At 45.6% G+C, this 5,520-nt stretch overlaps 1 pseudogene; it reads right to left on the reverse strand.

Annotated features, from left to right (window-relative positions):
• Nucleotides 1–2,935: 2,935 nt before the first annotated feature.
• LOC102873991 lies at nt 2,936–3,254 on the reverse strand (annotated as a pseudogene).
• Nucleotides 3,255–5,520: the final 2,266 nt, after the last annotated feature.

A 5,520-nucleotide genomic window follows, 5' to 3' on the forward strand; every position in this document is an offset into this window, starting at 1 on the left:
TGCACACTGTACAGACTTTTGTTGTTGTTATTCGGTGCCCTCACAAGGACCCTGTAAACAACAGATCTGAACCTCATCTTATCCTGAATCACCCTCACCGTCTCAGATGTGCCTGAGCTCATTGGTACAGTCACTGTATGAAGCCATCTCATTGAGTCTGCTTCTCTTTCTCTGACCTTCCACATTTCCCACCATAATGTCTCTCTTTAAGGCCTGGTCCCTCCTGACAACATGCACAAAGGAAGTGAGATGAAATTTCACCATCCTTGCCTCCAAGGAACACTCTGGCTGCAACTCCTTCAACACAGACTGGTTTGTTATTTTAGCACGTCCTGGGATGTTCAACACTCTTAAATTCAAGGGCTTTGATTACTCTTCTATCATCCTTATTCAGTCATTGGAAGCAAGAGAAAAGACTATGGCTTGCACCTGGCATCCCTTAGTCTTTTAAATGACATCTTTCTCTTTAGCACTTTGGAGAAGCCCCTGATAGCCAATTTCCCCAAAGCAACATGTCTTCTGATTTCTGGCCCATGGGTGCTCATGGTGGATCTGAACATCAAGAAATCCTTGACAACTTTACTCTTCTCCATATATTCATGTTGCCTATTGGCCCAGTAGTGAGGATTTTTTTTTTTTTTAGATTGAGATGTAATCCACATTGAAAGCCAGTCTTCGATCTTCTGTAGCAAGCACCTCACATCTTCACTTTCTGCAAGCAAGGCTGTGTAATCTGCGTAATGAAGATTGTTGATATTGCCAGTGTGTATGAAAGAGTATTTCCTTTAGGGGAACTACGTACTTGTACATACTACACTGCCATGCAGAGCTCTGGTGGCCTAAAGGGTAAGGAGTCACACTGCAGCCCACAGGTGTCTGCTTTGAATCTGTCAGCTGATCCACAGAAGAGAGATGGTCAATATTCTCCCATACAAATTACAGCCTCTAAAAAGATGCGAGCAGGCCAGCCACAAGTGGATTCTGAACTGATGGCATTTAACACCAACCACAGTCATTTAAGTAGCACTGGTGGTATCCTGCATAACATATTGGGCTGTTAATTGCAAAGTGGACAGTTCAAATCCACTAGGTTATCTGAGCGAGAATTTGCAGCCTCAGAAAGCTGATGGAGGGGCAGTGAGAGTGGGAACGACCTCCAGGACAGCAGGTCATCCTGCCATTTAAATGACAGAGTCAGGGAGTTAGCTGTAGGGGGCATAGATAATGCTTAACTAGGAGCCAAGAGGTTGGCAGTGCAAACCCACCCATGCGTGCCTTGGTAGACAGGGCTGCAGCGGGACGTCCATGGCCAGGACCTCAGGAAGCCTGTGGGACATGGCAGACACAGCTCCACTATGGGCCACATGTCCACTTGGGCAATGGTGCCCACTGCAGCATGGACACAAGGGCAGCCCTCATGCATGGAAACCCGCCACCTCGATCAACACAGCAAAAAGCTCATGGCACAGTAACAACTATTTTATTATTATCCTTAATAAGGCTACTTAAAAAGAACTTTCATATAGGAGTATTTTCTGTATACTTAGTTGATAAATATATGTAAATATGACATTTTTAAATCTCTCTTCACATATATGTATCTCTTAATTAACATATGTGCTGTTGCTGTGTGCCATCCGAATTGTAAATCATTCACAGATGACCCTCTAGCGGGTTTTCGGAAGCTGTAGATTGCATGGGAGGGGACTGTCCATTTTTCTCTAGCTGAGCAGCTGATGGATTCAAACTAGGTAACTTTGGGCTGGTAGTGCACCACCTCACCACGAGGTCACGTCTTCTTTTCTCAACTGTGTATATATATTTGAGCACTTCACTTGGTTCCTGTGCACCTTAACACCGGACCACAAGCATGACTGAGTAGTACTGTCTCATGAGTTTCCTGTGAAGTCTTCCCAGGGCTTAACCAACTCCCTAACCCCCAGGGCTCTCCCTCGCTGTCATACTGGCTTCAAATCACCGATATCAGTTATCAGCTAAGCCCTTAACTGCTGTGCCCCCCAGGCTTCCTGTGGACAGCAGTGGGGCTGACACTCCGTGGGTTGACCAGCGCCTGGCTGATTAAGCCACACTCCTGTCCCTCCAGGTGGGAGCACTCTGGCTTTCTTTCTGTCCCTTCTTGGTGAACACACCCTTTTCCTACTTGTCTGCTGCAAAGCAGACGCGGACAGGGGGCTGAGAGCTGGGTGACCGCCTGGACCTTGGCCGTGTGGTCCAGCAGGACTCTGGACGAGCTGGGCCACTGTGGCTGTGCCTGCATATTTGTCACGGGACCTGGAAGGGGAGGCGGTCCTCCTTAGGGCCTGGACCTTAAGACAAGAAAATGGTGGTGTGGCCACAACTACCTGTGAGATGTCACTGGGGAGCTGGAGGTCATGAAGCTGGTCTGCAGACAGGAAAAGCAGGGGGCAGAGAGCAGGCGCTGGCACTCTGACATCTCGCCGCCTGCGTCCTCCTGCCCTCCCCAGCGTGGCTCAACCATCCTGGCTTCAGCGCCATGCCCCCTCTGGGGGCCCAAGACCATTTTATGCAGACAGACGTGGACCAAGAAGAAGAATGAAACGGCAGAGACTCTGCGGATTCCGCTCAGAACGTCTGCGCACGAGACAAAAGCGCTGGCCCTCCACGGCCTCCCCTCCCCGCCACAGTCCAGGACTGTCCACAGACAGGGCCGCTGTGGAGAAACGACGTTGCTTCCCAAAGAAAAGCTCGGGGAGCCATCCAAGGGACCCTCTGCAGCTCCAGTGCCAATTCACGTTTCATTCACGTCGAAGTGGAGAGCGCATCCCTCCATACTTACAATATCTAAGTTATATTGCTTTGTCCATACACAAAGTGGATTAATCTTCAGCGGATGCGTGGCAGGATGTGTGGGCCGCGTGGTCAGCGACTGGTAGCGGCAGCCTGCCCAGTGTGTTCAGCGTCTGAGGACGGAGGTGAATATCCGCAGTCTGTGCATCCTCTTGGTCTCTTCCTTCAGGGCCTGCTTCAGCATCTGGTGCTGCTGCACCGTTATCTTCTCCTTGAAGTCATCCGACTAGATGTGGATCTCATACATTGCCTCACAGCCTCCTGAGATGTCAGTGACCTGACGGCCGTGGCCTGAGGAAACTTCTTGAGGATCTGGGTTACTCTGAGCTCCCACTCGGTCTGGGAGGCTGGACACCGTGCAGAAGAGGGAACCCGCGGATCCTGTGGAGCAGAGGCGCTGCCAAGGTCAGGACCCAAGCCGCCATGCCCTGCTGACGCGGCCCTCCCAGACTGTTTCTCTTATGCCCGCATATTGTTATTAAGTGCTGTCAGGTATGACTCATAGTGACCCTATAAATAAAAGACCTCGACCCTGTTCTATAACTATCATCATTTCTCTACGTTCGTAAAGTTTCCAGTGGCATGACTTCTGCTTCCAAACCCGAATCAATCTGGAAGCTCCACCAAACACTGTCCACAATGGGTATCCATTATGGAGTTTGACCTCAGCCCAAAGCTCATTATTAGCTAAATGTGGCAAGTACAATCAGCTTATACTTGCTTGTGGATGGGGAAAAAACCCAAAGAAAACAAGAACCAAAAAACCAACCAAAGTTTCCATATGTGACCCTCACTCAACAAGACACGAGAAACCTTCTTCCAGAATCCTACCACTTCTCAGGAACATCCAAGCTGCAGATGTAGCCCAGCACTACTACCACTTTTTAAAATACAAGCATGCCCACCAAAAGCCAATTGATTATAAACAAAGAGAACCCCCAGCCCACAACTCATTGTTAGCTAAATCGGACAAGTCCAATCAGCTGACACCTGCAAGTGGATGAGAAAAACAAACAAAAAACCCCTGAAAGATTCCATATGTGACCCTCATCAAGACAAGAAACCTACTTTCAGAATCCAACCACTTCTCAGGAACCTCCAAGCTGCAGACTTAGTCCAGCACTACCACTTTTTTAAATACATGAAAACACCCACCATAGGTTGGTGATACTTCTTTAATTTTACAAAGCCACTGATTAGTTTCAGGCTTAAATTGCTCCTTTTATGGAATGTGCAACTTGTTCTTCTGGAAGTCTTTCTGTTCCTGTGCAGTGGGACAGTTTGCCTTTTCTAAAGTTCCCTGTGGGAATCTTGCCTGAGTGAAGCCCTCTTCTCCTAAGTCCATTATTATTCTCAGTGGTGTTTGGTCCAGCCAAGAGACCAGGTTTCACACAATTTGTTAGGTGGAGAGAGGGATGGGTAAAGGAAAGGAGAAAGAGCTGGTGTGAAAAACAAGGTACATGAACTTTATGAACTTTGTACGTAAACCAGTGTTGTTGTTCTTTTGATGAACAAAAGGCCTTTCGATAACTATTGTTTCTCAAAGTTCATAGAGTTTTCAGAGGCATATTGTTTAGGAAGTGGATGGATGCCACTCTTGCTCCCAAATGTAAACCAGTATAAAATTAAAAAAATAAAACTAAATAAAGGTTTAATAATGGATAATATTGCAATTAGTATTTGTTTCAAATATATTAAATCCAAGTTAAAAAAAAGAGAGAGAGAGACCTGGTTTCCCAACTGCAACCTTCTCTCTAGGGGAGTTTCAGGCAGCTCCCTCCCTAACACACCAGTGCACCCAGGTCTGGAGGAAGTGTCTCTGCTGATTACAGCCGTCTCTTCTAAAGTCTATTGTCCTCAATGTTGTACCAGTTTCCCTAACTGCATCAGGTTCCCTCCAGGGAAGTTGTAGGCAGCTCCTTACCTGACACCGATGTGTGCCCCCACTCTGAGAGGAAGTCTTTAACCTTATTGCACATCATATAACTTTTTAAGGCGCTGGATGCTTCTTACAGCTTCTCTTGGCTTATTGTGCTTACTAGGACTTCGAATACAATATTGAATAGGAGTTGTGATAGTGGGTATCCTTGCCTTGTCCCTGTTTTTAGGAGGAATGATTTTTATCTCTCTCCATGGAAGATAATGTTGGCTGTTGATTTAGAGTATATACTTCTAATTATATTGAGAAAATTCTTATTTTGTTGAGTGTTTTTATCAGGAAAGGGTGTTGGATTTTGTTGAAAAATCTTTCCACATCAATTGAGGTGATTATGTGGCTATTGCCTTTTATTTTATTGATGTGATGGGTAATGTTAATTTTTTTTATGTTGAACCATTTTTGTATGGCTGCCATGAATTCCATTTTGTCATAATGTGTTAATCTTTTAATATGGTTCTGGATTCTATTGGCTAATATTTTGTTAAGATTTTTTATGTATTATATTAATGAGAGACAGTAGTCTGTAGTTTTCTTTTTTAATTATTATTAAATTTTATTCATTTTAATGAAAATTTACAGAGATTTTGGGTTTTCATTCATTCATTGTTGCACTCTTTTCTCTACCATCCTCCCCAGTTGGTTCTTCTTTCCCCCCCTTGAATGTCTGTTTTAATTGTCCAATTACCACAGTGCTTGTCAAAGCCAGTTCTGATTAATCTCCTTTGTCAGTGTGTCCTTTGCCATTCCCTATC

Source organism: Elephantulus edwardii, unplaced genomic scaffold (genome assembly GCF_000299155.1).
Source record: "Elephantulus edwardii isolate Elephantulus edwardi_28Jun2011 unplaced genomic scaffold, EleEdw1.0 scaffold00238, whole genome shotgun sequence".
Taxonomy (NCBI): domain Eukaryota; kingdom Metazoa; phylum Chordata; class Mammalia; order Macroscelidea; family Macroscelididae; genus Elephantulus; species Elephantulus edwardii.